This window comes from Camelus dromedarius, chromosome 17, assembly GCF_036321535.1.
Source record: "Camelus dromedarius isolate mCamDro1 chromosome 17, mCamDro1.pat, whole genome shotgun sequence".
Lineage (NCBI taxonomy): Eukaryota > Metazoa > Chordata > Mammalia > Artiodactyla > Camelidae > Camelus > Camelus dromedarius.
In genome coordinates, this window is record NC_087452.1 from 9633131 (window position 1) to 9648627 (window position 15497).

Genomic DNA, 15497 nt, shown 5'->3' on the forward strand with positions numbered 1-15497 from the left:
CGGGGAGGCGGGAGGGAGCGCGGCGGCGGCGGGGGGGGGGGCGGCGGTTAGGGCAGAGTGGGGGGTGGGGGGGGGACGAGCCGAGGAGTAATGGAGAGGCTGCGGGCTGGGTTAAATGGGAGCGAGTGGGTGGGTTGGAGCTACGTGTTCTACCCTGTGACTCCAGGCACGTCTGGCCGCTGCCGGGGAGGGAAGGAGCGACCTGCCCGCCCTCCCCCGGCTTCATCACATGAGTCTCACGTGTTGGACAACGCTCCCGCGGCTGCGAGGGAGCCCCCACCCCCAGCCCCGGCCCCCAGGTGTCTGCGGCTGCCTTTCCCCGAAGAGGGGGTGGCAGCTCGGCCTGGGTCCTGCCCAGCCGGGTGGGGGGCGCGGAAGTTGGAAGGGGCCGGGGAGCAGGGCGGTGGAGGGGGGAGGTTGGTAACGTGGGCGAACCTGCCCCAGGGAAATGAAGTAAGTTCCCGTCTCCTGGGAGGGAACGGGGGAGGACGGATCCGCCCGCGTCTGACTCAAGCCGGGAGAGGAATATCCCCTCGCTCGCTCCAGCCCAACCCTCTTCCTCCTCCCCCCGCGCGGCCGGCTCGGAGGAACCGGCGCGCAGCGGAGGGAGTCGCCCGGCCCCCCTGCCTTCCCCAGAGGCTGGGGTTTCTTTCCGTGCCGGCTTCCCTGCCCCCACTCCGCAGCCCCGCGTCCAGGAATCGCCCGCCGTGGGGAGGGGCCGAGGGGCGGGGCGGATGTCACCCCATGGGAAGCGGGCTGGCAGCCAAGCGCAGGGGCAGCCGAGGCCGCCGCCGAGCACGCTGCGCGCACCTGACCCGCGAGGCTGTGCGCCGCGGGCCCCTGGCTCCCCTGGAGCTCCGCTCCCGGGCACAGCCCGCGCGCCGGCGGGCACCCACTTGCTCACCCCCCAGGGTGCCCCAGTACCCCCCACTTCAGCTAGTCAAGCACAGAAAGATACCGGGCGCGGTGCCCTGCGTTCCCTCCCTCCTCTGCCCCAACCGGAGCAGAGGCGCCCGGGTCGCCTCCCCTCGGGCTGCAACGTTACACAACCGCGGCGGCGGCGCCTGCCCTGCAGCAGCGCGGGGCGTGACACTTCACGTGGCCAGGGCTCAGGCCTCAGCGCCGCCGACTGCGAGCCCCTCTGCCCTGGCGAGGGGACCAAGACCCCCGCTCCCCAACCTCGGCCTTGGCGTGCCCTCCGGGATCGGACATCTCCCTCCTGCTGGGAACTTTGGCGGCACTGTGTGCGGTCTGCACCCCGAGCAGGAGGGGAGAGAGAGACTGATCTGCCCAGCGCAGTGAGATCTTAGCCTTCACTGAGTCGACTCACGTTTGTTGAGCCCCCTACCCTATGCCAGGCGTTGTGCCCGTTGCTAGGTACGCTGTAGGGGAATGAAACACAGATTCTGCCCTTGAATTTACAGGAACCTCTGGGAAGAGGATACGGTGGGCAAGGAGGGGAAGGCAGCCCTGGGAAAAATTGTATCGGTGCCACTGGCGGACAGAGAAAAAAAAGATAGGAAGTGGGGGTTTTTTGGTTGTTGTTGTTTTTTTTTTTTTTTTTAAATAATTTTATTTAAAACCAACCAAGATGCCTGGGTAGAGGAGGAGAGAGAAGTTAACCCACTGCCTGGAGCCTGGGGCAGAAAGGCCTCCTCCGAGCGGCCCGCGATCTCCGCAATCTCACTCAGGCCGCCGGAGGTCCCCACCTACCTCCCCCGGAAAAGTCCGGCCTCTGTGACCTTCTAACTCAGCCTGGAGCAGGGAAAACAGCTGAAACTCCAAACCCGCGGTATGAGCAGCGCTGATGCAGTCAGAGGAGGGAGCCAGTGGAAATTCATGACTAAAATAAGGCCTGGCTGGGGATTTCACTGACCTCTGCGCTGCCCTGCCCTGCAAGTTCGGGGAGTTGAGAGATGACTGTAAGCCTTTCCCACCGCGCCTCGGGTCAGTCACCCCGCTGCTGAGTGACCTGGCTGTGGGAAGGACTGAAAAAAAAAAAAAAAAACACAACAAAAAAACAGGGTCAACCCCGGGACCACGTGAAGATTAGCCTCGGGTGCAGTGGGGGCGTAGGGGGGTGGGCGGTGGTGGTCGGTCTCAATTGGCAGTGTCCTTGACAACCTAGAGAACTGGGATTCACACGTTGACCAGACTGGGAGTGGATTTCCTTCAGGTTGCTTTGGAGAGCTCCCACTTCCTGTTTATGTTTCACCAGCGTCAAACTCATTAGCAAGTGTGAGAAATGCCTCCTTTCCTAACTGCTAACTGGCGTGACCTCACTGGGGGGCTCAGCATCCCTCCCTCCTGGAATGTACTTTTGCTGGCTTTTGTTATCAGCCATCTCCCTGGAGGCAGTGACTGCACCGCAGCTTCCTGCCGGGAGGTGGGTAGCAGAACCACAGGGAGGGAGGGGACTGGAGTCCGTCCTGGGTTTGTGATTTAAATCTAGGGCGACCTGCTCCATTGTGAGACTTGAATAAGGGTGAAGAGTTGTCATGACTGCGTCCAAACCACAGTTCCATCAGGAAATAAGCACTGGGGAAGGAAGGAACACATGTCCTCTCAGCTGTCACGGCCATCCTCCTGCCCCCCATGTCAGGAGTGAATCAAAACTGTTCAGATTCCATGGCTCACTGCTCAGTATCATTTTTAGAATGCTTTGAAGTTATGGATACTAAAAAGTATCAAAGGGCGAAAGCCTCTACCTGACCTACAATGGGAAATAACTAAATGTATCATTTCTTACTTTTTATTTGTTCCAAACCACTCTCAAGTGTCAAGAATTATCCCCACCCTACCAAAGTTCTACCGTACCTGGGTGGTATATATTATTTTTAGTGTTTTTCTTCTCTCAATAGCTTATGGGGTTTTTTTTTATTTAAACAAAATAATTCCTTCCCAGCTTGCATCTTTCCATCCTGAAGAATCTTAATATTTCAGTCTGTCATCTTTAGTAGATACTTATTTGGTGTTTACTGTGTGCTAGTTTTTAGATTCTATGTAAAAACATTGTATATGTTAATTTACTCCTTATCACCACCTTATAAGGCCGGCATAATGCATTTTTACATATACTTAACACATATTTTTTGAGAACTACTATGTGTCAGGTGCTCAGCTAAGTCCTAGGAATATATAATATGTCCTCTTGAGGAAACTGAGGCTCAGGGAGGTTCAATAATCTGCCCCAGGTTATATAGCCTGAGATTAGATCTGGAACTAGACCTCAGGTTTGTTGGACTCCAAAGCTTGTTCTCCTAATCACCATACTTATGGCTGCCATGTAGGGTTGTCTGGGTTGTGCACTGCTCAACTCCAGGGGGAGCCATTCACATTGCAGTCTGTGTGAAAACATCCTCTTGAGTTGTGCATATAGCCCTGAGCAGCTACACTGGGTACTCCTGGTATTTTGTAGCCCTCTCCTCTGTTTTGTCTTTTCTAAGTGAAGAAAGAACATAATTTTGTACAAAGAAGGACAAGATCTTTCTTTTCTTTATTAATGAGGTTCAGTATTTTGGTGGTCTGATGCTGTGTGTTGGGAAGAGTGAGGCAAGCCCTTCCTAGCAGGAAGTTGGAGCCCACAGCCCCCTACAGCTACCCACACCTTTCTTGCTCAGATATCATCACTTTTTGCCTGTTGAAGAAGACTCACAGTTTTGTTTTTTTTTTTTATCACAGCTCACAGTAAGAAATTCATTTTACATCATGACTCAACACACACACACACACACACACACACACACACACACACACACACACACACACACCTCTTAAGTAAATTTAAACATAGGGCAGCCAAGGCTTGGTTGGACTATAGTAATAAGCAACCACTATTCTCTCTCTCTGAGTAACCATTGCTCACTTAAAGAAAATTTTAAGCCATTTTGGAAGAAGACAGCCCAATGTATTTTAAACAAAACGTTTACAAAATAATATCCCCTTGAAACATTCATTCTGATATTTTTTAGTCTCATCTAGCCAATTTTGTTCTTTAAAAATATTTTGATCTTTACTTACTAAATTGGTTTTATAACCCACCAATAAATCCCGACCTACAATTTGAAAACATGCTCTCCACTAGAGATTGTGCTATAATTTTGGCTTGATCCCACCAGAAAGAAGTCAACAGCATCTGCACACTTGCAGATCTTCCAAATCACTTATAAAAATATTGAGTAGTACTGCCGGTCCTGGTTGAATTTGATGGTATAGATGTCTTCATTCAAGATATCCCTGCTTTATGCTCAGTGGCAGAATTAAAATATTCAGAGTTTTGTCAATATGTATGGTGTTTTGTGTTGGTGAGATGTAGTTGTGTCATCCAGTTAAGTTTTCTGCTGTTGCTAGTTTGCTGAGAGAGTTTATTGTGAAGAATATTTTGAATATCCTTTGGATACTGAATTTGTCTGATATTTTTTCTGCATCCAGTGAGATGATCACGTGGCTTTTTTCGTTCATTTTGTTAATGTCATGAATTATAGTTTTTTCAGTGTCCAATCAACCTTGAATCCCTGAGGTAAGCCTATCTTGATCAATGTATTATCCTTATTTTTATTGCTAGATTTGATTAGCTAGTAATACACGTTAAGGGTTTTCATGTCTACGGTTGTGAAGGGTTTATAGCTGTAGTTTTTCTTTTCTTGTAATCTTTGTCAGGTTTTAGTATCAAAGTAATGCTGGCTTTATAAAAAAAAATTGGGAAATACTCCATCTCTTTTCTGAAAGACCGTATGTGGAGTTGGTACCATTTCTTTCTTAAATAGCTACCTTGGCCTGGGGTTTTCTTTGGGAAAATGTTTTTGCTATGGATACGTTTTAATGGATTTCAGACTATTTAAATTTTTTATTTCTTCTTTATCAGTTTTGGTAATTTTTGTTTTTCAAGAAATGTATCTGTTTCATTTCAATTTGTTGCTATATTGGTATAGTTTTATCCCCTTAATGCTATGTAATCTATATAATCATTTTTGTTTCTTTTTGAATTTCTTGTTAATTCTTTTTTTTCCTTCTTGATCATCTTGCCAGGAGGCTATCAATTATATGAAGCATTACAAATATCCAAATTTTGGCTTCATTGGTTTTTTCCACTGTTTGTTCATCTTATATTTCATCAATTTTCTCTCTGTTTTTCTTATTCCCGTTCTTCTAGTTATTTTATATTTAATCTGTTCTACTTTTTCTAGTTTCTTTTGATGCAGAATAATATTGATTTTAAACCTTTCTTCTTATTCTAAGTATTTAAAGCTAATATTTTTTTCTCTAAGCACTGCTTTCACAGTATCCCACAATAGTTGGCATTTGTTTCCCTTATCATGCAGGTCAAAATATGTTGTAAGAGTCTTTGTGATTTTTCTTTGATTCATGGGTTATTTAGAAGGAGGGTATTGTTTAATTCCCAAACATCTGTGATTTTTCCAGGTAAGTTTTTCCTTTTCCTTTTAAAATAATTATAGAGTCATGGGAAGTTACAAAAATAATAGAGAAGTTTCAGGTATCCTTCATCCAGTTTCTCCCAATGGTAACATCTTACATGACTGTAACGTAATATTAAATCAAGGAAATTAACATAGACACAATCTACAGACAGCTTTCAGATTTCACCAGTTTTACATGCACCCACGTGTGTGTGTATGTTTAGAATTCTATGCAATTTTATCCTATGTAGATTAGCGTAACTACTACCTCAATCAAGATGCAAAACTGCCCTGTCACTACAAAGTCTCCTATTGTTCCTTTACTGTCATACCATTCCCTTCCTCTCTCCCATCCCTAATGTCCAGCAACCACTAATAGGTTATCCATCTCAATAATATTGTCATGTTAAGCATGTTATATAAATGGAATCCTATAGTGTATAACCTTTTGAGGTTGAATTTTTTTTTCCATTCAGTGTAATTCTCTTGAGATCCATCCAAGTGGTTATGTGTATCAACTGTAAGTTTCTTTTTTACTGGTGAATAGTATTCCATGACGTAGAGGTGCCACGATTTGTTTAACCAGTTGTCTGTTGAAGGACTTTGAGTTGTTCCAATTTTTTTGCTATTAGAAATAAATCTACTGTGAACATTTTTTCTACATGTTTTTGTGTAGAGATAAGCTTTCTTCTCTGGAATAAGTGCCCAGGAGTATAATTCCTGGGTCATGCAGTAATGTTCATTTGTTTTTTTAAGAAAATGACAAACTATTTGCCAGAGTAGCTGTACCATTTTACATTCCAGTTGCAATATGTGAGAGATCTAGTTTTTCTGTATCCCTATCAGCATTTGGTATTGTCACAATTTTTAATTTTAGCTTGTTCTAATAGGTGTTCAATGCCAGGTATCTTTTAAAATTTTTTTTAATAATTCTTATTTTTTATTGAAGTGTCGATTTACAGTGTTAGTTTCAAGTGTATAGAAAAGCAATTTGGTTATACATATACATACATATGTATATTTTTCAGATTCTTTCCTATTTGAGCCCATGTATAGTTCCCTGTGCTATACAGTAGGTCCCTGTTGTTTATCTACTTCATATAGAGTAATGTGTATCTGTTAATCCCAAACTGCCATATATTGGTTTCTAATTTATTAGTATTCAGTCAAAAGATATACCCTGTTCTATTTTAATTCTTTGACATTTATTAAGATATCTTTCATTGCCCAGCATGAAGTCTATCTTAAGGACTGTTCTCTGTGGATTTGAAAAGAATATGTATTCTGTCGTTGCTGGGTGCAATATTTTATCAAATCAGCTGAGTCAAGTTGGTTGTCAATGCTGTTCAGATATCTCTCTACTGATTTTCTTGTCCATTGTCCTATAATAACTGAGATAGGAGAGTTAAAATCTCTCCAACTATGATTGTAGATTTGTCCATTTCTGTCGACTTCTGCTTTATACATTTTGGAACTGTATTCTTAGTTGCATACACGTTTAGGATTGGTAAGTCTTCTTGGTGATTTTATTCTCTTATCATTAAAGTTTTTCCTCTTTCTCCTTAATAATATTCTTGTTCTGAAGTCTACTTTGTCTAATGTTAATTTAACTACATTCACTTTTTTATACTTAGTGTTTGCATGACATATATTTTTTCTACCCTATGCTTTCAACCTGTGTCTTTGTAATTGAATTATTTGTAGACAGCATATTGGTAGATCTTATTGGAGTGTTTAATATATTTGTATTTCAGGTCATTATTAATATGGTTGGATTTAAGTCCCCCGTCTTGGTATTTATTTTCTGCTTAGCCCATTTATTCTTTATTTTTGCTCCTACATTCCTACCTCCTTTTGGGTGTATTGGATTTTTTTAATCCTTCCATTTTATCTCCTGTGTTAAAATTTAATTCTTTATGGTATATTCTACTGACTGTTGTAGAGCAGTGGTTCTGAAACTTTACATGCATTAGAAACAGCTGGAGGTCTTCTTAAAACACAGATTTCCAAGCCCTACTCCCAGAGTTTCTGATTCTGTAGGTCTGTGATAGAGCTCAAAAACTTGCATGGCTGGTAAATTCTCGTGTGCTGGTGATGTATGTCTGGAAACTGTACTCTGGAGACCTCTGCTCTAGAGATTGTGCTCTGCATATTTAAGTTATCACAATTTATCCTCAAATAATATGCTACTATATTCACTTCTATACAACCACTATACAACTTCATAGATGTATAAAAACCTTACAACGATATAATTCTATTTATTCCTCCTCTCAACCTTCGTGTTTGTGTTATCTTTCATTTTACCTCTACCTATGCTACAAACCTCACAGTATTTGGGGTTTGTTTTGTTCTTGTTGTTGTCTGATTTAAACAGTCAATAGCCTTTTAAAATAGCATGCATACTACTTTGAAAAGGCCTCTAACATTTACCCATATATTTATCCTTTCTTAGGCTCTTCACTTCTTCCTGCAGCTCTGAGTTTCCTTCTGGCTTCCTTTCTATTCATTCTGAAAAGCCTCTGTTAGCTTTTCTTGTAGTGTTGGTCGGCTGGAGATGAATTCTCCTGAATTTTCTGGGTAAAACTGACTTTATTCTATCTTCATTTTTGAAGTATATTTGAAGTATATTTTCACTGGGTATAGAATTTGACAGTGTTTTTCTTTTAGCATTTTAAAGATGTTCTATTTTCTTTTGGCCTCCATTGATTCTCCTGAGAAGTTGAAAAGTCATCTTTCTTTTTTTTTTTTTAATCGTTAGTCTTAAAGTTATGTCTTCTTTCCTCTTCTGGCTGCTTTTCAGATTTACCACTTACTGTTGCTTTTCAGCAGTCTGGCTAGATTTGTTTAGGTGTGGTTTTCTCCGTGTTTATTCTACTCGGGGTATGCTGAGCTTCTTGGTTTTGTGAGTTGATATTTTTCATCAGTTTGGGTAAATCGTAGCCAGTAAAACTTCAACAGTTTCTTCTGCCAGGTTGTCACTTTTCTCCTTTTTTCTGGGACACCATTTACATATGTGTTGGGTTGTTTGAAATTAGCTCAAACGTTGTCAGATGCTCAGTTTCCTCTGCTGTTGAGTCAGCTATTAAGCTCATAAAATGAATTTATTTGTGATACTGTGCTTTTCATTTCTAGCAGTTCCATGTGGTTCTTTTTTCTAGTTTCCACTACTTTGTTGGAATTCCCCATCTCTTCATGTATATTGCCTTCCTTTCCATGAGATTTTTAACAGTTTTATATCACAGGAGTTTTGTGTTTTAATACCCCAGTTTAATAATTTCAATTTCCGAGCTATCTCTGGATCTGGTTCTCTTGTTTCTTTTCTGTGTTAGCCATGAGTCAGATTTTCTTCCTTTTCCATAAGTCTTGAATTTTTTTTTTTTTTTTTGTAGGCAAGAGAAGAAGAAGACAAGGTAGATGAGATTTACCTCCAAAAGAGCAAGCCTCTTCTTCCATGGGAGGCTGAGTCCATCTGCCCTACAGATGTTCTAGATCTGGGCTTAATTGTAGCTTCAATGTGATTCAGCTCACTACTGCTTTCAAATGTTTTGAAGGTAAGATTAGGACTTTTCCTTCAGCAGGGCCTGAGATCAGAGTGCTTGTGAGATTCTTGAGATTTGCCTGTTCTTCAAAACCAAGCTAACAGGTTTCAGACCTGTGGGAGGTCTCTCCCTGCCTTACTGCCCAGCTAATAGCTTTTTGACTTCTCTTTGACCTTTGCCCCCTGCTTTCTGTACCCCTGGAGATCTCTTCTAGACCTTTTGGTCCTTGGAGGCCTTATCTGCTCCCTAGACTCGGTGAAAGCCCAAAATGCTTCAAGGAGTTCTCCTCAGCCTTTCTCCCCTGCCTCCAACTTTGGTGAACTACGGCCAGCCCTGCGTGAGGGCTCCTGGGGAAGGTTAGGTAGGTGGGTGCAGACTTGCTTTGTGGCTGCGACTCCTCAGCCCACAGGCAGCCAGTGCAAGTTTGCTAAAACTTCAGCTGAGTTCTCCTTGTCCCCACCCATCACACCCTCTTCCTCCTTCTGCCATTCCAGCAGAGGTGAACATGGCTCTGGGTTTTTTTCCTCTCACCTGTAGAGCTTGTCACTTTGAGTTTAGTCCATTTAGGTTTCTTGGCGATCTCAGTTCTCTGGTGGATTTTAAAAAATTGATGATTCTTTTGGGCTTACCTGGCTAGTTTAGGTTGTTAGGGTGAGAAGGACAGTCTCTTGTAACCCTATACACCTGACGTGGATGCAGAAATCCCCCAGATAACTGCCTCTTACTAGAGAGGAGAAGTTGTGTTGGGATCAGAAGGAAGAAACCAGTTGGTAGTAGTGGAACATTTGAAAGGTGAAGCCAGTGCAGGGAGCTGACAAAATAGAGGATAGTAAAGGTTTGTACCCTAGTCTGTTAAACAGGTGCTCCAGTACTCATCACAGACACAGACACAGATACAGAGAGAGAGTAAGAGAGAGAGAGAGAGGGAAAGAAGGGATGCTTTGGGCACCCAAAAGTGACATTTATTTCAGAGAAAGGACATGCCCCAAAGTGTGTTGTTTTCTTCTTTGGATGACGTCCCCCAGTGATTCTTACATTTTACTCTGCATGCAAACCTCCAGGGCATCTTGTTAAAATTCAAATTCTCTCTTACTAGGTCTGGGGTTGAGCTTGAGATTTTGCATTCCTAACAAAGCTCCGAGATCATGCTGATGGTATATGCATGGCAAGGTCCTAGAGAATGTATACTTTTATTTTTTGGGTGGTGTTGAAAATGGAACTTACAGTCATAGCAAGGTGTAGAGAAAAGTGATGCTTCAGTATTGAGGACGTCTCATGAGAGGCAGGCCTGTAATTCTTCAAAGTGGCTTCTTTGGTCGGGGTTTAAGTTTTTCTTAAAGTGGGCAGCTGCCATTCTGGGAGCTGAGGTCAGAGGCCGTTCATTGGCATAAAGAATCAGGCTTCTTATAGCTCAGCTCTCAAACCTGCCTGAGGCCATGGTGCCCCCGCTCCATGGGGAAGGGAGGATGTGGGGAGAGAGTTTGGATTGCCTTAGGGAGCCCAGCCAAGAGTTTCGCTATCAGAGTGGTGGCAGCGCTGACAACTGCAGAGACTATTCATTGCATGGTTTATAAATTAGCACCTGAGTCCCTCCACCCCTTCCAATGACCAGGTTTGGTTGCTCTCACCAGAAGACACTTACCAGTTGGAACTGTATAGCTCTGAGATTAGCTATTGGTCCTACACTGTATACAGAAACAGTTCATGTACCAAGAGAAGAGAGAATAAAATTTCCCTCATTTTCTGGGCTTAACATTGGAGCACTAACCCCAAACAAAGATGATTCGGGTCCAGACCACCTGGTTAGGAAGAAAGCATGGAGAAATCTGGAAAACAATTATAAGCTGAACTGAAAAATTGTGCTCTACACTGGAATTTGACACAACATTGTAAAATGACTGTAACTCAATAAGAAATGTTTTAAAAAAAATTAAAAGCAGAAGATAGAGATTCAATTCAATAGAGATTTACTACTCAGACATACAGAAGGAGGTATTCTAAATTTAAGGGACTGTGGTATTTATTTAATCAAAAATATTGCAGTCAGCCCTCCATATCTGTGGGTTCCACATCGGCAGATTCAACAACAACAACGAAAATTTCAGCGAGTTCCAAAAAGCAGAACTTGAATTTGCCCCTCACTGACAACTGTTTACATAGCATTTACATTGTATTAGGTGTTGCAAGTAATCTAGAGATGGTTTAAAGCATACAAGAATGTGTGCATAGGTTATATGCAAATAAGACAGCATTTTATGTGAGGGACTTGAGCATCCTTGGATTTTGATATCTGTGGGGGGGGGGGTGTCCTGGAACCAATCCCTGACAGATTCTGAAGGAGGATCGTCCTGAGAGTTTTCTATGTACCGGACACGTGCTGTGTGAACATTTTCATGACTGGACTCTCAGGAAGCTTGCAAGTTTCATGGACGATAGTTGCATTGCTTTGAAGCGTATAAGTAAGTTGAACTAAGCTAGGTGAATATTGCATGCATTTTCCTAGGGCAACTGTTGAATGAGTAGACAAGAATTATTCAAAATTATCATACTTTTTTCTTAAGTACTTAAACCATGTTTCTTCAGACATCACCCACACTCTTTGTTTTCCTGAGTAGCACCGTTTCTTTTCTCCCATGGCAAGGACAAATTTGAGGTTGACCAGTACCTAATTATTATAGTGTTCTCAAAGGGTAAGCTTTCATTCAGTGGGAATTGATAAATGAGGTTTTGAGGTCCAAGAAAGTTGGATTATATTGTGAAAGGTTAGAGCCAGTGCTTTCATGCAATAAGACTGATATGGATGAGAGCCTTGTCTGAGTTGCTTAAAGCCTCAGTTTGTTCATCTGTAAAATGGGATAATGATAGTAGCTATCTCATGGGGTCTTTGTGAGGATCAAAATCAGATAACATGTTTAAAATATGATGACATTGTCTGGCACATAGTAATGACTATTAATATTTGCTAATGTTCTGTGTTTTTATTAGTAGAATGCCAGTAATTGCTTGCCATGTCTAAGCACCTAGTCACAGAGATGTAATTTGGACATTCATAGTACAATCATTTTCTCTGCAAAATGTACTGAAGGTGACCTTGGCTTCAAAGACTGGATGTGTGTTATATACAAACTGTCCATAGCTCTTTGAGACCAGCAAGCATGGAAACAATTTCAGAGTCCTGAGCTCTTTGGCCAGAAAAAAAGATAACATTGATGTATGTCACCCTTCCCCAGTATTGTGATGTTGTCCAGAATAACCCAATAGCTTTAAAAAAAATTAATAGATAAAATCTTACATTTTAGCCTTTAAAGTATATAAAATGATAAATAGATGATTCTGAAGAATATAAATTAATGTTTATAAGAATTGTGATGACTAGAAAAAAGAATTAGTATCTTTCCTTAGAATCTAAGAAAACTCATGGAAATTTTTAGAATTAACCGGTATAAATTCATTCCACAAGGGATCATGCAGTTTCATGGAGGTGTTCAGAGCTCTGTGGTTTTTGTCTATATGGTGCTGAAACTTTTGAACAATTCAAACAGTTGCCCAGTATTTTTAAAAAATCTATAATAAAAGTTGTTTGACACATAAGCCTGGTTAGTTAAGACATCTGATCTGGCGGCCAGCTGTGCATATGGACTTTGTCTGGATGTATCTTTCAATAACATTTAGCAATAATAGGTGTTTGTGATAAGAGTAGCAGAGAAAAGTAGACAGATGTGTTTGATAAAGCTTCATATCACAAAGGCCTAAGAAAGAGAGTGTGAAACCCTGGCCAGTTGATTCGAAAAAAATCCCAGGGCCATCCAGATTATATAATGTAGTTAACTCTTGATTACATACAGGAGATCATATATTCATTCATTCAACAAAGGTTTGTTGAATGCTGTATTAGTCTGCTTGGGCTGCCGTAATGAAATACCATACACTGGGTGACTGAAACAAAAGAAATTTATTTTCTCACAGTTCTGGAGGCTGGAAGTCTGAGACCTGGGAGCCAGCATGGTTGCTTCCTGGCAAGAGCTCTCTTCCTGGGTTTTAGACAGGTACCTTCTCATTGGGTCTTTACATGGCAGAGAGGAAGAAAGAGAGAGAGAGAGAGAGCTCTGGTGTCTCTTTTTATAAGGGCACTAATCCCATCATGAGGTTCCCACCCTCATGACCTCATCTAACACTAATTACCTTCCAAAGTCTCACCTCCAAATGTCATCGCATTGGGGGTTAGAACAGCAACATATGAATTTGGGAGCGACCACATTTTAGTCCATAGCAAGTGCTTTCCTGCATTTGGTACTGGAAATACAAGTATGATCTCTATCCTCCTGGAAAGAGGAAACAGTCTATAAATGAGTCAACAAATAAAGTCAACCAGTTTTTGAACATGATGATTGCCACAAAGGAAATAATGTACTTAGAGAAATAATGGGGCAAGAGATGAGGAGGCCACTGGCCTTTCTGATGATGGAATGTTTAGGCTGAGACCCAAGCAACGAGGGGGTGCTAGGCATCAGAGACTAGCCAGAGAAGGGCATTCAACAGAAGGGACCTCAAAGGCAGAGGCCGTGAGATGGGAAGGGGCATGCCATGTTCTAGAACCAGTTACAAGACCATTGTGATTTGAGGGTCATGACTGAAGAGTGAGTGGCCCAAGAAGAGATTGAACTGGTAGTTAAGGGCTGGATTATCTGCAGTTTAGTTAATAGTAATAATTAGGTGTTTTGGGTACCTTGGTACTTGTTATAAGTTAAAAACTCAATCATCTACAATACTATAGAAAGTTTGTTGATAATTTAGCTTCCTTAATTCACTCTGCCTAGAGGGATACCCTTAGCAACCAAGACAACAAAACACCTATGGTAGTTTAGGAAGGCTCAAGGTGTGCAGTGCCGTCACCAGCATGGCATAATTTAAGCCAAGTCAATGACCTGAGGCAGGTGTTCGTTATTGTATTATTCTTAGAACGTCTAAGAATTAATTCTTTAGAACCAAGTTCTTTGAATGTCTGATACCACACTGAAATCATCTAAGGATAAACAGCCATGCAAAATGATGTGACCAATTAAAAACTGACCCTCTTGGACAGGAAACTAACCCTTATGAGTTAAGGTGCAGTTTGATTCGCCAGAACTGAGGCAGCAAAGTAGCCCACGTGGGGTTAAAACCCATGCTGTTTGACTCCTTCTATAACCAAGTCAACTCAAACCCAGTGGGCATATTTCCATCCTTATTTAGCACCAGAGATCTTTTGTTCTGGCGCAAAAGCTCAAGGAGGCCCTTGTACACAGCCAGTGACATCCCTGAGAGGTAGAAAATATTTACTTCATGGGGCTTTTGGTGAGTTCATACCTTCTTCTAAAATCATGCATTGTTTAGGAGTAGAAGCCAAAGTTCTTCTCACCCAGAAATGTGTTTCCTTTCTCTCTGCATCTGTGTGTTGTAGTGAAAGTGTTCCTGAAAAATATATAAAGATAAAATGCAAGAGCAGCTTATAAAATTGACAACCTTTGATCTCCAGTGTTTGCAGTTTGGAGGGTAAGGTTAGTGACTTTTAAGGGCTGGATACTCTGCATTGTTTCCTCAGAGATTCAACCACGTGATCATAGAAAGTATTGCATGTGTTACTGTCATCTTAAGTGCTAGTTGAATTGCTTTGTTATCGAGGGAAAATGCATATTGTTACTTCAAAGTGTGTGATCTCATAAAGTGCAAATACTGAAAAGAGAAGGAATATTTAAAAATTTATGAGGGGCAAGACAAATTCATCATTCCACGCGGCAAGGCAGGTGTAGCCCCCATGGACACCAGTGAGCTGGATCAGGTCCTGAGAAACACAATGGTTCGTTCATTTCCTGATGCCCCGTCTCGGGAAACCCGAATTCTTGCCAGAGAGATATATAGACATTTAGTGAATACAGTAACCATTTTAATTCTGCAAACAGGCCCTTTCTGCTTTTTAATTCTTCCATGAACTGGAGTATAATGTAGAACTATTTAATATCATGTGTTTGTATTAGAGTCTAATTAGATTAATTACCAAACAAAGCTTTGTTTATTATCTAATATTTCAGCATGCCATCTGAATGGGCATGCTTACCATGCCAATGTGGTGTTTCAAAACCATGTATTTTACTACATTCATCTCGATTGGGTTTACCCCCCAATTTTTTTTTTTACTTAAAACAAACCGAAAAAAGGGGTAAGAGTTAAAGTGACATTGAACTCAGGAAGATATTAAGTGCATCTGAGCGTATGTCCTTGTGAACCTTTCAAGATGATTTTCATGGATTTAAAGAAGCAGGAAGAAAGAAAACGGGAGAGAGAAAGAAAGAGGGTTTATAGAATGTACACACTTTCTTGAACAAACAGTTTGTTCTCAGGCTCTTCACCCCACCCAGCTTTAGTCATTAGCCCTAAGATCAAACAGGACTTTACATCGGGAGGGACCTGATTGAGGAGACTGCACAATGGAAAACAGCAAAGGCCTAAGCAGAATATCCGGCTCAGAAGAGAGACTCTAACAAGAAGTCACAGGCCTCTG

At 42.0% G+C, this 15497-nt stretch overlaps 1 long non-coding RNA gene across 1 annotated transcript in view; it reads left to right on the top strand.

The window, feature by feature from the left end:
- Positions 1–8827: 8827 nt before the first annotated feature.
- LOC116158286 (uncharacterized) overlaps positions 8828–15497 on the top strand; it is a 92287-nt gene continuing 85617 nt past the window's right edge. Inside the window, exon 1 of the long non-coding RNA XR_010384788.1 lies at positions 8828–8971. This is a non-coding gene — a long non-coding RNA (uncharacterized LOC116158286). The remainder of the gene's footprint in view (positions 8972–15497) is intronic.